The 17,266-nt window shown below is 48.8% G+C and overlaps 2 long non-coding RNA genes across 3 annotated transcripts; one reads left to right on the top strand and one right to left on the bottom strand.

Moving 5' to 3' along the window:
- Positions 1-778: 778 nt before the first annotated feature.
- LOC142468490 (uncharacterized) lies at positions 779-4,630 on the bottom strand. Its single transcript, XR_012788666.1, has 2 exons — positions 4,546-4,630; positions 779-1,435 (listed from the first exon to the last, which is right to left on the bottom strand). It is a non-coding gene; the product is annotated as an uncharacterized LOC142468490 (long non-coding RNA).
- LOC142468489 (uncharacterized) lies at positions 2,260-16,750 on the top strand. Of its 2 annotated transcripts, none has more exons than XR_012788664.1 (3): positions 2,260-2,354; positions 15,376-15,457; positions 16,513-16,750. It is a non-coding gene; the product is annotated as an uncharacterized LOC142468489 (long non-coding RNA). The 2 variants fall into 2 exon arrangements; XR_012788665.1 differs by lacking the exon at positions 2,260-2,354 and adding an exon at positions 14,454-14,751.
- Positions 16,751-17,266: the final 516 nt, after the last annotated feature.

The following is a 17,266-nucleotide window of genomic DNA, read 5'->3' on the forward strand; positions in this document are numbered from 1 at the left end:
CATTTTTATGGTAATCTATATACTCTGACCCAGGAACTCTTAGCAGCCTCTCACTTCTGAATTAAATTATGTAATGCACATAATATTGTTAGACGCCAATACCACTTGAATGGCTTCATGTTACATTCAATGTCCCTCATCTGCTATTTTGTATTTCCACCCCCTTGAGAAATAAAGGATATGACCATTCACCAAATTGGTGCCTTTTTTCTCAAAACACATAAAACAAGCTTTTTTTTCTTCAAAACCCAGATCTGATTATGTTTGAAAATATGATATTCTTACAAGATGACCAATAGTCTTAGTAAATCAAAACACTGCTAGTGAAAGTGCTTTCTGCAACATACCTGTCAACTAGCAGAGCAGTTAAACAGAGAAACTCCTGGTATTCAATTCCCAGTGGCCCACCACCCAGAAGTACTCTGAATTTGCTTTATTTTTGTCAATTATTTTTTATTTGTAAAGCACAAACATATTCCACAGTGCAGTACAATGGGGGGTATAGAGTTAAGTATATTACATAAACAGAATAACATACCAAAGAGAGACAAACAAGTGTGAACAGATACAAAAAAGTAACGAGGGGAGCCTTGCATGGGAGAGCTTACAATCTAGAGTAAATAAAAAATATATCATTTTCTTACTAGGACTGGGCCCAACTTCCCTAAGCTTATAGTGCCGGCGACGGTGATGTCAGGCTACGGTCGCTGGAAAAATCAAATTGAGATGATTTCCAGCGATCGCGACAAAGCTGTCGCGTCGCACTTACTATAAGCGCACACGACGCCGCGTCGCTGTCACTATAAGCGCGGCCTAAAACTGTTAAGTCGGTAGACAAATCTCTTCAAACTGCCGATGTCTCTTAATATAAACTCAATGCAAGTCTCACACCACCAAAAATTAGTCTTCCACATCAATACGGGGTGTGTGAGGTGAAAACATATACTATGTCTAGAGGTGAAAACATATACAGTACTATGTCTAGAGGTGAAAACATATACAGTACTATGTCTAGAGGTGAAAACATATACAGTACTATGTCTAGAGGTGAAAACATATACAGTACTATATCTAGAGGTGAAAACATATACAGTACTATGTCTAGAGGTGAAAACATATACAGTACTATGTCTAGAGGTGAAACCATATACAGTACTATGTCTAGAGGTCAAAACATATATAGTACTATGTCTAGAGGTGAAACATATACTATGTCTAGAGAGGAGATCTCACATGAAAATCATCACGTTCCCAAGCAGACTACTATAAAAATGCAGTGACGCTCATACACAGAGACGAGATGCACTAATACTTCTCCGCAGCCACACACGTGTTACCTGAGCAAGATGCTTCTCACATGACACGCTGCCAGCTTCGTACTTCCGGGTCAACACGTGGCTCCACACGCGCTCAAACATGAGGCCTCTGATTGGTACTGGGGAGGGGATTACAACAACAAAAACGCCCTCTGACCAATCAGGAGCCATGTCTGATTTAACCTGAGGGGTGATTGGCTGCAGCGAGGAGGGAAGGGCGGGACACATTATAAGCGCGGTGATTGCAGAGAAGTGAAGCTGGGCTGCCGAGTGACGGCTCCAGGCTGTTAGTGCGTGTACGGTTGTCATGGAGATGGGATGAGGAAGGAAGCGCTCCCTGCGTGTGATAGGAGCAGATATTTAGATACATAATATATATGAGATACGGTGTTGCACTATTTTGTGTTTTTTTTTCTCTCCACATATTCCACGAGAGCAGCACTCCTGTTTTGTTCTTTATTCTGGGTTTTTGGCCCTGGAAAGGTTTTTTTTGGAGCAGCAACACGCATTTAACAAATGGGGTGTATTTTTGTTTACCCTTATATTTGATCACTTTTATCACCTGCACTAGAAATAAGTTTTTTTCCGTGGAAACATCTTTTTTTCTCACTGGTATCACTCTATACATATTTCTTCCCTGGGTATCTTCTGTTAACACTCCTGGGAGGTGCATACACTTGTTGCTTACAGGCAGGCCCGCCAAAAGGGTGGGTCTGCCGGGGTTGGCGTCCCGGGCCCGGTGAGCCGGGGGGGGCCTGGCCGGCAGGCCGGCACTGCAAGTTGGGCCCGACCTCTGGCCAGGTCCGTCTGCCACTACTCTCGCGGCCGGACCCCAGCTCTCCCTTAGCAGCAGCCTGCATGACTGTCCCACGCCGACGGCCGCTCTGACGTCAGCGCTCTCTGCTTTTGGCGCGCGACGGCATGAGGGAGGCCTGTCAGAAGCTTGGCGTGGGACAGAGGGATAGAGGCATGCAGGCTGCTGCTGAAGGGAGAGTTGGGGTCCGGCAGCGAGATCACCAGCAGCCGGCCTAGCCAGAGGTCGAGCCCAACTTGCAGTGCCAGCCGCCGGGCCCCCACATGCACTGGACCCGGCCTGGTCTTTTTTTATGTGCTTGAGGGTATTTTTATATGTATTGGGGGGCTTGGGGGAATTTGTATATGTATTGGGGGGCTTGGGGGAATTTGTATATTATTGGGGGGCTTGGGGGATTTTTTATATGTATTGGGGTGCTTGGGGGAATTTGTATTTGTATTGGGGGGCTTGGTGGAATTTGTATATTATTGGGGGGCTTGGGGGATTTTTTATATGTATTGAGGGGCTTGGGGGAATTTGTATATTATTGGGGGGCTTGGGGGAATTTGTATATGTATTGGGGGGCTTGGGGGAATTTGTATATGTATTGGGGGGCTTGGGGGAATTTGTATATTATTGGGGGGCTTGGGGGAATTTGTATATGTATTGGGGGGCTTGGGGGAATTTGTATTTGTATTGGGGCACTTGGGGAAATGTATATATGTATTGGGGGGCTTGGGGGAATTTGTATATGTATTGGGGGGCTTGGGGGAATTTGTATATGTATTGTGGGCTTGGGGAAATCTGTATATGTATTGGGGGGGCTTGGAGGCATTTTTATATGTATTGGGGGGCTTCAGGGTATCTTTATATGGGTTGGGGTATTTTTTATATGGATTGGGGAGGTTTTTGTGTGTGTGTGTGTGTGTGTGTGTGTGTGTGTGTGTATGGGGGGGTTATATGTATTGGTTTTTTTTATATGGATTGGGAAGGTGAGTTTTTTTGTATGCATTTGAGGGGTGGTTGTATATATTTGGGGGGGTGGGGATTTTTTTTGTATTTATTTGGGGGTGGGAAGTTTTTTGCATTGGGGGTGGGAAGTTTTTGGGTATATATCTTGTGGGGGGAATTGTGTAAGGGGGAGGGAATGAGCGAGCATAGGGTAATTGACTTTACGGAGGGAGAGGAGAGGGGGTGAGTGAGGAAAAGAGGGAGACGCAGGGGAGAGAAATACATGCGCGGTGGGAGAGTGAGAGGGGGTGAGACAGAAGGGAGAGAAATACATGGGAAGGGGGGTGGGAAGAGGAGGGGGGAAGAGAGGGGTCTCGTGAGGTGTGAAATGGGGGGAGGGGCGGCTTGCAATACCGCCGACACAGGGAGGTGGGCTGCTTAAAATGTTTTTCCTGGGCCCCACGATTTCTGTTTACATTGGAAAAGAGGCGTCTAAGAGGGGATATGATAACTATATACAAATATATTCGGGGACAATACAAGGAGCTTTCAAAATAATTATTCATCCCACGGGCAGCACAAAGGACTCAGGGCCATGCCTTAAGGTGGAGGAAAGTAGATTTCACCAGCAACAAAGGAAAGGGTTCTTTACAGTAAGGGCAGTTAAAATGTGGAATTCATTACCCATGGAGACTGATGGCAGATACAATAGATTTGTTCAAAAAAAGGTTGGACATCTTTTTAGATAGGAAAGGTATACAGGGATATACCAAATAAGTATACATTGGAAAGATGTTGATCCAGGGATTAATCAGATTGCCAATTCTTGGAGTCAGGAAGGAATTAATTGTTCCCATTATGAGATATCATTGGATGATATGACTCTGGGTTTTTTTTGTTTGCCTTCCTCTGGATCAACAAGTAAGTATAGATAAAGGATAAAGTATCTGTTGTCTAAATTTAGCATAGGTTGAACTTGATGGACGTATGTCTTTTTTCAACCTCATCTACTATGTAACTATGTTGGCGGCCCTGCTGACAGGACTACCTGTATTGGACTAGGCCCCCCTTGTTGCACTTGCTTAGCTCTGTCCATGTGATCCTTGTTACAATGTAACGAGCAGGTACAGTATATACAAAGTAACACATGCTAGAAATAAAATTCAAAGTACACTATACCAGCCTAAGGGCTGGGACCGGCGGCGCGGGCGGCCGCGTGAGCGTTCCCCACCAGCAGGGGAATCCTTCTGAGCAGGTCCCAGTCCCCCCTCGCTGCACGGCTCACTACGCGCTGTGACGCGTCAGCCGCCAGGGGATGCAAGAAAATTGTGATCCCGAGCGGTGACGCGTCACGTGGTGCGCTGATGAGCCTATAAGCGGCGGGAGCTGTCAGACAGCTTCCTACACAAGGTAGGGGGTGGTGTGTGTGTGTGTGTATCAGCGTGTGTGAGGAGGGGGAAGGGGGAGGGAGCGGGAGCTGCTTACCTTACAGCAGCCCGCAGCAGCTCCCTCCTGCAGCCCGGGAGACTGAGCCCAAAGGAGGGGGGGGGGGAGGAAGCGGGTCCCTCCGCTCAAAGCACGCCTCCCCCCACTTCCGCCACGGCTCCCTACAGACCACATATCGCGGTCTGTGCCTGTCAGCGCGCCGCCTATCTGCAGGGAGCGGGGCCTTAGCCTTATATACAAAGTACACACCATTTTTACCCTCAGACAGGGAGACAAGGTCACAGATCTGGCCAACTTAGAGCACCAGTTACATGCAAGATTCAAAGTCATAACACTGCACCAACGGCCATTGAATATATTATAAGTTCATTTACAACACTGGTGTTACAAATTCATACCTCCCATAGGTTAATGCTGCAAAGTAGGGCAACAAGGACTTGCACTAATCCGCCAGTACGTCAGATATTTAAATGAGTACTTAAGTATGTAGGGGATTAAAAGTATTAAAGGCACACACTAGTGATAGCATCCATATTAAGAGACCACACACAATCGCAGTTAGTCTGCTTGCCTCTTCTTAGTCCATATAAAGTTCCAAGCGCTTATTTGTATTAGTATTTGAAACGGTGGTAATATGAGGAGATGCACACAGCAACAGATGCTGGCGTCTATATAAAAAGTGTGCACAAAATAGCTGTGGAAGTCTGTCCCCCTTGCTTGGGGTGAACAGGTAATAAGATGAGTAGATGGTATTTGTACTGGAAATACACCAGTAGAGATGAAACTGAAGGCTGACACTGTAGAAATCAGTATCTGTATCGGTGGTTATCATAACCCTCTCCATTGATCAGTTTAGCCCCCTATATGATGTGTTTTATCCACTCAATGTGAGTGCTCATTTGCATGTCATTACCCAGAATTACCGGCTGCAGTAGAAGCATTGTATGCTAAGAGATAATGGGGAAAGACAGGGTTGCAGGCCTGTCTGAGACATGTAAATGTACGGAACCCACAAGTGCTATTTTTATGTGCTCTAGACTAATGCAAATCGCACAGATGGAACACGGCGTAGGAAAGGCCTGGGCTCTCACTGAGCTCACAGTCTCCCCTATATGCAGTCTCAAGAAGTGCAGAGTGATACTGGGGAGTGTACACACACCAGTACATAGCAGAGTACCAATAGTCCCTATGGGACTTCAGCAAATAGTTCCCTATGGAGTCAATGAATTGAACTGCACATTTTAGGTGTATTAATGCTCTGGGTACTTTATATGGACTAAGGAGAGGCGAGCAAATGCTCACTGCTATTTTGCGTGGACACTTTATGTGGATGTTAACACTAGTGGGTGCCTAATACTTTCAGTTCATTACATACTACTTATTGAGGTATCTGACATAATATGGATTAAGCACTTTAAGTCAACACTGAATGATATTACATGCTTAAATACCTCATTGGTTTCCTTATTGCCCTACTTTGTAGCATTTACCTATGAGCGGTATGGATATGTAACACATTGTGTACATGGACTCATGAGTAATATATTCAGTTGGGAGAGTGTTATGACTTTGAATCTTGCATGTAATTTGGCCGTATCTGTGACACTGTATCCCTGTCTGGTAACAGACCTTTGAATATAAGGCATTGTTTGCTTTGAATGTTATTTTTAGCATGCATTACTTTGTATATACCTGCTGATTACAGTGTAACATGTACACACTCATGTACTCTTCTTCACTTGTGTTGTTTACAATATGTTGCTTAGCAACCTGTCCACAGCTGGCGTTTTTCACGCTATTCATTTTAGATTTCCTCAGCGTTCCTCCGGAGGTATAAATGGTGTCAATGCTCTCAAGCAAGTTGCCAAATGAGGACTGAAACATTGATTCTCCAAACAAAACATGTTTAAATGGTTAAAAGTCCTATGACAACACTTCATAACTGAGCACCCGGGAAGTGCCCATCTTACCCAGTATATCTATACACAGTGTAGATATATATATATATATATATATATATATATATATATCAGTAAGGGTCACGTTAGTGAGCCAAAATACCAGCACAGCCCAGGAGTGGAAAAAAATAGAGTATTTATTTAGTCCAACAAGCAAACATTGCCAGGGGGACCTTCTTCAGGGAGGAGAGGGGGAGGGGGGAGGGGGAGGAGAGGGGGAGGGGGGGGTGAGGGAGGGGGGAGGGGGGGGTGAGGGAGGGGGGAGGGGGGGGTGAGGGAGGGGGGAGGGGGGGTGAGGGAGGGGGGAGGGGGGGGGGTGATGGAGGGGGGAGGGGGGGGTGATGGAGGGGGGAGGGGGGGTGAGGGAGGAGGGGGGTGAGGGAGGGGGGTGAGGGAGGGGGGTGAGGGAGGGGGGTGAGGGGGGGGGAGGGGTGAGGGGGGGGGAGGGGTGAGGGGGGGGAGGGGTGGAGGGTGAATGGGGGAGGGAACATCTGGCTAAATGTTTGCTTGTTGGATGAAATAAATACTCAATTTTTTCCACTCCTGTGACGTGCTGATATTTTGGATCACTAACATGACCCTTACTAACGTATAGTTCCCCTATCTACCTTGCACCACATTTGCCTGTACAGGTGCTCTACCTAGTGTGCGGCCATCTTGTGAATATATATATATATATGTATGTGTGTGTATGTGTATATGTATATATATATATATATATATATATATATATATATATATATCTCAAATGGAAATATTCCTGTATGCTCATTTGCATGTCTTAGACAGGTCTGCAACTCAGCCTTTCACCATTATCACCCAGCACACAGCATTTCCACTGCAGCAAGGGATTCTGGGAAATTCCTACTGTTCGAAACGCGTAGGAGGTTGCTCTCTTCCGTTTGTTGGATGTTTACACATCAATAAATAATTTATTTTGTTTATTCCTGGGACCCACTTCATTGGACTGTGCGCCAGTTTCCCTCTTTTCTCTGTGTGACACACTGGCTATACTGTACTCACTGGCTGTACTCACTGGCTGTTCTGTACTCACTGGCTGTACTGTACTCACTGGCTGTTCTGTACTCACTGGCTGTACTGTACTCACTGGCTGTTCTGTACTCACTGGCTGTACTGGCTGTTCTGTACTCACTGGCTGTTCTGTACTCACTGGCTGTACTGTACTCACTGGCTGTACTGTACTCACTGGCTGTTCTGTACTCACTGGCTGTACTGGCTGTTCTGTACTCACTGGCTGTTCTGTACTCACTGGCTGTACTGTACTCACTGGCTGTTCTGGCTGTTCTGTACTCACTGGCTGTACTCACTCAGTGGCACCAACAGGGAGGGAGAGCTGGGACAACTATCCTGGACCCGGTGGCTTCAGTGGGCCCGGCTGGCTGGCGCTGGAAGTTGGGCCTGGCCAGAGATCAAGTCCAACATCCGCGTCCGGCTGCCGGGTTGGGGAGGGAGGGAGAGAGAGAGGAGGGAGGGAGAGAGAGAGGAGGGTGGGGGTGGGGGAGAGAAGGAGGTGGGCATGTGGGAGAGAGGGGGTGGAAGTGTGGGAGAGAGGGAGGATGAGTTGGAGGGGAGAGAGGGCGTGGGTGGGGGAGAGGGGGTTGTTGTGGGAGAGAAAGAGAGGGGTCTGGGAGAGGGGCGGGTGAGATAGAGAGAGAGAGAGAGGGGTGGGAGTGTGGTAGAGAGAGAGAGGTGGGGGAGAGGGAGAGGATGGGTTAGAGGGGACAGGTGGGTGTGGGAGAGAGAGGGAGAGGATGAGATGAAGGGGAGAGATGGGGGTGTGAGTTTGGGGGGGAGAGGGGGTCTCGCTAGGCCACCGACTCTAGTCCTGGGGCATGGGAAAGCTATCTGCGGGACTGTACTCACCAGCTGACAGCCTTATCTAATATATACTGTACATGTATATTAGTATATATCATACATATATTTTATTCCACCAGTAGGAGCCTGAATGGTACAAAACATTAATGCTGCCTGCAATATATTTTCATGGATCAAAAAGAGGTCTCATTATAGATTTACTACTGTTTTCAGAGCTTTTGAAACCTCGCAGGTCTCTTCTTCATCAGTTTATAAATAGCAAAACAATGACTTCCTGTAAGAAGAATGGAGAAATGTGTACACTTCCCAAAAGCTTACTATAAATGCATGTATATAAGAAAGCTTAGTATAATTATAATTGTAGCCCTCTTACCCCCACCCTAAGTGAGATTGAGGTGGGTAGGTGTATCTGACTACTTATCAGTGTGGTGCTGTACCTGTTTGGCAACCAGGAGGGCTGAGCTTCCGCCACGGGGAACCTAGGATGAATTACTCTTACTACTACTATATGGTGCAGCACCTCCACCTGCGATGGCTCCCAGCAGAGCGGGAGTTGTTCCTCGCAGGACACATACAAATGAACACATACACTGGATGTGAAATAGCAACGGTCTTTACTATATGCAGAATGTAACTTAACACATATATCAGCAATACACAACAAGATATATGTACCACCCTCTGCCACTAGCTGGCAACTATAACCTTGCCCCTAACTGGGCTATAACCTTACACCCCCTTCACAACCCTGTGTCCAAACAGTCCAAGCCCACCCAAGTGTGTGAATAGGCCTGTCACATGTGAGGAGCAAGTTAAAGTTGGTGCACGTGTGGAAGGTTGTAAATACCTGCCCAGGTGTCTCTACACCTGGGTGTCTTCGCAAAGGATCTACCGGCGCCGCTTGGTCCAGCGCTGATCTGTACCTCCGCGTGGATGGTGTCCAGCCGAATGTCCCACCATAAGGACAGTCTCTGTATCGGCAATACAGCTTACAGGAACATGCAGCAACACTATCACTGGTCCCTGCACTAGGAACTGCACAGGGTCTCTCTCTCCATACACTAATGAACTGCACAGGATCTGTCACTAGCACACAGCTGCCTAGCACACAGCTGAAGGGGCACAGGGTCCTTACCTAAGGGCCTGTCCCTATGAACACCCACTCTCACTAGTGGGGAGTCAGGGCCTCAACTCTAGCCTGGGGATTTCTGGCCTAGGGCATAAGCTCGCAGCTCTCTGCCCCCCTTCTTTCCCCCTCTGTGTCCTCAGCCTGACTGAACAATCCCTGTCTGCACACAACATTGTATCCAATTCCCTGCTGCAGAGAATCTGCAAGTCTCAGTGGCTGGCTGGCTGCAGGTGACATGGATCATAGGGCATTCCCCAGAGGCTGCTGGGAGATGTAGTCCACTCAGGACCTCTTTCCTATGGGGACCGCGTGCGCGATCTCTACTGCGCCTGTGCGAAGCTGTAATGGCCGCCGCTACACTTAACTGCGCCTGCGCAACTTCCCAGAGCTCCTGCACACTTGTAATGGCCACCCGTACCCTTGCCAACGTTTGCGCATTGCGCGAACCTCGCGCCACAACCAAGATGGTGGCGCCCACCGGGAGAAGTCGCCGTCCCCTTCCCCCACTGCCACAAGGGTAAGGCAGGGGGCAAAGGAAGATCAGGGGAACCGGGGGTGACCCCCTTACATAATAATAATTATTATTTTTTTAAAGGAAAACATTTAATAATCACCTTTGAGCACAAATAGGTGCAGCACACCCAAAGGCATTTTTTTTCTTCTTCATATATCAGGGTTTTATTTTCCAAAGATTAATTTTAAACTGGAGAAACTGGTTCAAAACTTGCCCTGTTTGTGATAATACATTCAGATAAGAGCAAGCTGTCAAATGATTCTTTGGGTTCACTCAAGGCTAGTAGTTGAATTTAGAAATCTGGAATTGACATAATTGTATTTCATCTGCTGGTCTAAATTTCTGAGTATAATTTACTGTCAACTTTACATAGGGTCTTTACTGAACCTTGCAAACGTTGTTAACTCCTTCTGACAAAACGTAATAAAACTAACAACCCACGTGCACATGCACAGATAAGTACTTTGCTCCTTTTCTGATAAGTACTGTATAAAGATGTGATGTGGTCCCTGACAGCTGTGGCATGCTGTTTGCTGTTTGCTGAGCTCTTCTCTAGAACTTATTGGAGCTGCAGTGATCTTTCCAAAGTACTTTCAATAAACCAGATGTTTCTTGGATTCATATTTCAGTTTTAAAGCCAACGTGGTATTGATGCTGGAATTCTCAGTTTATGGTTTTGTTTCACGTGAGTGTCGTGTCAAAGATCTCAGTAGTATCATTTAATATATATATATATATACACTAGCTGGTATACCCGGCGTTGCCCGGGCGTGGAAGGGCGGAGGGGGGGGGGGGAGGGGCGTGGAAGGGTGGAGGGGGGGAGGGGCGTGGAAGGGCAGGGGGTATGGAGTGGAAGGGCGGAGGGGGGGGGGGGGGAGGGGCGTGGAAGGGTGGAGGGGGGGAGGGGCGTGGAAGGGCAGGGGGCAAAGGGCAGGGGGAGAGAGGGCAGGGGGCAGGGGGAGGGAGGGCAGGGGGCAAGGGCAGAGGGAGGGAGGGCAAGGGGCAAAGGGCATTGGGAGGGAGGGCAGGGGGCAAAGGGCATTGGGAGGGAGGGCAGGGGGCAAAGGGCAGGGAGGGCAGGGGGGGCAAAGGGCAGGGAGAGGGAGGGCAGGGGGGGCAAAGGGCAGAGGGCAGGGGGGGGGCAAAGGGCAGGGGGGCAGGGAGGGAAGGGGGGGGCAAAGGGCAGGGTGAGTCAGGGCCGCGGTAAATAACCCATTCCCCTGCGTGTACTCACCTTGCACACGGCCGCGCTCCTCTTCCTCTGGGTCCCGGACTGACATTTCGAAATATTTAGTCAATACATTTCACGTGTGTGTGTGTGTGTGTGTGTATATATATGAATAGATAGATATATATATACACATAATGTAAAAGAAAAGCATGTTAAACAGAGAAGAAATAATGTGAAATATAATATTTTCCTTATATATCATTTACAAAGATACCTTAGAAAGTAAGTCTTAACATTTGGTATTATTTAACAACACTTGCAATGTTATTTTTTTTATTATGTTGTTGCCAGTTTATAAAATGCTTTACATATAATTTGCATGCGCTATGATCACAGCTCCAAATTGCTTACAATTAATTTTTCACAATTGCTATTCATCCTAGTTATAATTTACTGCTAAATAATTGTCTCCAACAACAAAGAGATGTTAAAATGGAACTTTTGCTTAAAAATTCACAGTGAAATAATGATGTAAAACAGTATTTACGTACAGTAGGCTCCTAAAACTGGCAACCATAATTACTGCCTAAAATCTGCTTTATTACTCTTCTCATCTACACTTTGTAATTGTTGCATTACATGTAATTGAGGCTATGGGCCTTAGTCTATATACTCCAAAGCGGCTGTTGAAGTCAGTGTGAATGTTCGTACGAAAAAAGCTTCAGGCATATATAGAATTACCCCCTTTGTGTCTCTTTTTAACCTCTACACCAAGGCTGGCCAACTCCAGTCCTCAAGGGCCACCAACAAGCCAGGTATTAGGGATATCCCTGCTTCAGCACAAGTGTCTCCATCAATGGCTCAGTCATTGACTGAGCCACCTGTGCTGAAGCAGGGATAACCTTAAAAATTGGTCTGTTGGTGGCCCTTGAAGACTGGAGTTGGCCGACCTACACTATCTACACTAATCAGTATGTATGATGAGGCCCATCATATTTATCTTGTGCATTCACATGGATATATTTGTGCCTATATTTGCAAAACGATTACATTATAAAATATGGTAGAGACTGTTACATGGGCGGATGTTTTCATTATACTGAAACTCCAGCACATGATGCTAACAATAGTGCCGATTGAGGCAGGGCCGCCACGGGGGGGTGAGAGAGCGAGGACAAGTATCCCAGTGTGCTACCCTTCACTCTACCAGCAGGCCCCACCCCGCTTAAGTCAATGGCTGCGTGATAGCTCCCCGATTGGCACTAGAGCAGTAACGCCCTACATTTGTGAAGAAGACGATAATGCAGAATTAAGTCACTATTGTAATAGTCATGTATATAGGTTGATACACCCCTACTAATATTTTCAGCCTTCTTTTGTGATGTGCAAATGGTATATAATAGTAATCGTTACAAATGCTTTAGGGCAATGTTTACTAATGATGTATTTTAAACAAAAGGGATAAAAGGGAAGGGTTACAACATCATCTTTGCACAGTGCCTACAAAAGCAAATATAGAAGAGTTTTGGTGCTACGGGATAGACTACTGCTACTTTTTATTTGCAAACACAATCCCAAATTTATTATGTACTAGCTGAGAGACCCGGCGTTGCCCGGGATGTAAATGCGTAATTGGGGAGCGGAGGGGGGGGGGGAAAGGGGAGCGGAGGGGGGGGGGAAAGGGGAGCGGAGGGGGGGGGGAAAGGGGAGCGGAGGGGGGGGGAAAGGGGAGCGGAGGGGGGGGAAAGGGGAGCGGAGGGAGGGGGGGAAAGGGGAGCGGAGGGGGGGGGAAAGGGCAGCGGAGGGGGGGGGGGGAAAGGGGAGCGGAGGGGGGGGGAAGGGGAGCGGAGGGGGGGGAAAGGGGAGCGCAGGGGGGGGAAAGGGGAGCGCAGGGGGGCGAAAGGGGAGCGGAGGGGAAAGGGGAGCGGAGGGGAAAGGGGAGCGGAGGGGGAGGGGAAAGGGGAGCGGAGGGGAAAGGGGAATGGGGAGCGGAGGGGGGGGGAAAGGGGAGCGGAGGGGGAGGAAAGGGGAGCGGAGGGGGGGAAAGGGGAGCGGACGGGGGGGAAAGGGGAGCGGACGGGGGGGGGAAAGGGGAGCGGAGGGGGGGGGAAAGGGGAGCGGAGGGGGGGGGGAAAGGGGAGCGGAGGGGGGGGGGGAAAGAGGAGCAGGGGGGAAAGGGGAGCGCAGGGGAAAGGGGAGCGGAGTGGGGAAAGGGGAGCAGAAGGGGGGGGAAAGGGGAGCGGAGGGGGGGAAAGGGGAGCGGAGGAGGGGGAAAGGGGAGGGGGGGGCGGAAAGGGGAGGGGGGGAAAGGGGAGCGGGGGGGAAAGGGGAGCGGGGGGGAAAGGGGAGAGGGGGGAAAGGGGAGGGGGGGAAAGGGGAGGGGGGGAAAGGGGAGAGGGGGGAAAGGGGAGGGGGGGAAAGGGGAGGGGAAAGGGGAGGGGGGGGAAAGGGGAGGGGGGGGAAAGGGGAGAGGGGGGAAAGGGGAGGGGGGGAAAGGGGAGGGGGGGAAAGGGGAGGGGGGAAAGGGGAGCGGAGGGGGGGAAAGGGGAGCGGAGGGGAAAAGGGGAGTGGGGGAAAGGAGAGTGGGGGAAAGGGGGGAAAGGGGAGTGGGGGTGGGAAAGGGGGGAAAGGGGAGTGGGGGTGGGATAGGTGGGAAAGGGGAGTGGGGGTGGGAAAGGGGAGTGGGGGTGGGAAAGGGGAGTGGGGGTGGGAAAGGGGGGAAAGGGGAGTGAGGGGGGGGTGGAGAGCAGGGGGCATATGTATTGTCATAATTTATGTATGCGCATGCCCCCCCCCCCCCCCGGGCGTCCGTCCCCCCGCTGGCTGCTCCACCTTCTTGGTTCCCCGTGACTCGGGGCTCGCCCCCCCGTGACTCGTGGCTCACCCCCGCTCCCCGTGACTCGGGGCTCGCCCCCTCCCCGTGACTCGGGGCTCGCCCCCCCCCCCCGCTCCCCGTGACTCGGGGCTCGCCCCCCCCGCTCCTCGTGAGTCAGGGCTTGCCCCCCCCGCTCCCCGTGAGTCGGGGCTCGCCCCCCCCGCTCCCCGTGAGTCGGGGCTGGCCCCCCCCCCCTGCTCCCCGTGACTCGGGGCTGGCCCCCCCCGCTCCCCGTGACTTGCTCTCCCCCGGCCGCCGGCCGACCGCTTGGTCCCCCGATGTGCTGCCCGGGTGCCGGCGGCGGCAGAAAGCGCCCTGTGTGTGGGCCTGTGTGTGGGGGGCCTGTGTGCGTAGGGCCTGTGTGTGGGGGGCCTGTGTGTGTGTCCCCTTTGGCCCATCACTCCGCCTCAGGCCAATGAGAGGTGTGCGGGGGCGGGCGGTCCAAGGGAGCCATCTCATTGGCCTGAGGCGGAGTGACGGGCCAAAGCCCCAATGCGATTGCCGCTAGGGACAGAGGACACGCAGACAGGCATACAGTGCTTTCAGAAATATATAGTAGATGTATGTATGTATGTGAAAAAGTCCTGATTGCGCAGGCTCTCCCTCAGAAATGAAGTTGGAACCTCTATATTGAAGAATTCCTCCTTGCAGAAGGCGTCTGGGTGCGCTGCGTTCACCCACAAAGACACTGCGCACCGGAGCTAAGTTGCAGATAATTGTATTCAAAACACACAACAAGCAGAAGTAACTTGGAATTGGGTAAGTAAAAGTAGGCACAGCTCTGCGTTCCGAGTAGCAGGGGATCTGTGGATGGAATTGTGTTGGGACCTGGTGCACTGGGTCCCAGGACCACGACTAGCAACTACAGAAATAGCAGGAGCGAAACGCATCACAGCAAGAACGTGATGCTGTCAATCGTGAGATACGCTGCGTTGCAACATAACAGCAATACCTCAACACGTTTCGCACATGATGTATTGTTCTTTGAACATAAAGATTGTATAAACATTGTTATACAGAAGTCTAAAGAGCATAATTGAGCTGATTTGTGGCATGATTTGAAGGGCTGGAGGAGTGGCTCAGTGGTAGTGTCACTGCTTTTGAAGTGGGTGAATCCAGTTAAAATAACAAATGTCAGCTCCTTGTGACCTCGGGCAAGTCACTCATCCACCAAACTTAGATTGTAAACTCATGGTGCCTGAAAAGTTCTGTGTACTGCACTGCGTACACTGTCAGCAACATACACAAAAACAATATTATTATTATGATTGAGAATCACTCCAATCTTGGCAAAAACACTTTGCAGGACAGTGACAGAAAGAGTCTCTAGGTTCACAACGTTTGGCTTCTCACTATTTCTCGTTGCCTTTTTGTTTTTTTTAGAACCGACACTGAAGGCAATTTACTGGAGTGGAAGATTTGCGGTAAATAAACATCCAGCCGTGTCAACTCTCACTGATGCTTTGTAAGTTTCACTCACTTGTAGCACCAAGAGTGTCATAGACTTCAATTGAGTCACTCTGATAAAACACAGTACTTTACCACTTCAATGCCATATTGTGATCCAAACCCCACAAATCTCACTGATTTCAGCCCTTGGAGGATGACATCCCTTAAACATCCAGTTGACTTTTTTTTGCTTTTGATATAAATTGCTTATATTAATAGTTATTTTTGATGTGCTACAATGTACTGACTCTATATACAGGCATACCCCGGTTTAAGGACACTCACTTTAAGTACACTCGCGAGTAAGGACATATCGTCCAATAGGCAAACGGCAGCTCACGCATGCGCCTGTCAGCACGTCCTGAACAGCAATACCAGCTCCCTACCTGTACTGAAGCTGTGCGCAAGCGGGGAGACTATAGAGCCTGTTACAAATGCGTTATTTACATCAGTTATGCACGTATATGACGATTGCAGTGCAGTACATGCATCGATAAGTGGGGAAAAGATAGTGCTTCACTTTAAGTACATTTTCGCTTTACATACATGCTCCGGTCCCATTGCGTACGTTAATGTGGGGTATGCCTGTATAACCCTCCTTGCCTGGCTCTTTACATGGCTGTGCTCAGTGTCTCATACCTTTGCATGGTGCTGGATCTGTGCAGGCTGGGTGTAGATATGCAGATGTTAGAATGAAGAGTGACAGGAACTTTTATCGTGCAAACAAAGAGCTTTATTCACATCTGTTGATAATGCTCCACATACAAGGGCAGGTTTCACATAGATATTAACTGGTGTCAAACAATATGGTTATTCTGTGCTTCTTCTCTTGGTACCTCTCACTCCTACACTAGGAATATACTTAGGCTTCTTTAGGATTCATCCCCTTGGTAGCTCTCACTCACAGGCTGGGAAGGTACTTATACTGGTGTCCTTTAATAATGTTACATTGACAATCTCTTGTATATGTTCCTCAATGCCCATGTATCTGGTGGACCCTGGTCAGGGGACACACTGTATTCTTGGGGATCAGTATCCCTTAACTGTGGACTGCATTCTTCTATACCACAGATCAGGAGTTTACTGAGGACCTGTTGGTGGGAACACACTATATCCTCAGGAATCCGTATCCCATCATTCTGTATTCTGCCGGCCTCATCCATACCTATTGAATCGGGACTTCACCAGGGAGCTCCCGATCCAACTCTGCTCCTGAGTTTCTATTGTGAGAACTCCCTCTTGAGCACTCGCATGCTCCTCTTTTGGTCAGAGAAAATGTTTTCCTCATTGCTATGGGCTCTAACTATAAAGGGCATGTTCCTTAACTGAAAATAAAAAATGTGATAAAACATCCTTAGTACAGTTACTATGCACTTAAACATAATTTACAGTGAGGCTCCTCCACTGTCACTCCTCCAGAAACCTGATTTTAGAAACTTCTTGCTGAGTATATATACTCTAGTGGTGATGTAACCACCAGACCAAGTGGGTGTGGTTTAGTCTCTGCCAAGTCACCCTCTAGTGTAGCACATGATGGGAAGGGAAGTAACTCTGTGTGACCCCACACAATTAACCCTTTGGGCCCTTAACCACGAGTAGTCCCTAGTTTTGGGGCTACATATACATGATGTTTCACAGCTCCAATGAGTCCCTAATCAAAAGAGCTTGCAAGCTACAAGTTTTGCAATGAGTTAGATTAGGTTTCCTTCTACTGAGTGAGACTCAAGACAAATTAGTGAGAGGCATAAGAAACAACACAAGGCAGATCAAGAATTGAGTGACACTGCCTTAAAGTGAGTGAGACTCATAACAAATGAGTGACACA

This window comes from Ascaphus truei, chromosome 17 (assembly GCF_040206685.1).
Source record: "Ascaphus truei isolate aAscTru1 chromosome 17, aAscTru1.hap1, whole genome shotgun sequence".
NCBI lineage: Eukaryota > Metazoa > Chordata > Amphibia > Anura > Ascaphidae > Ascaphus > Ascaphus truei.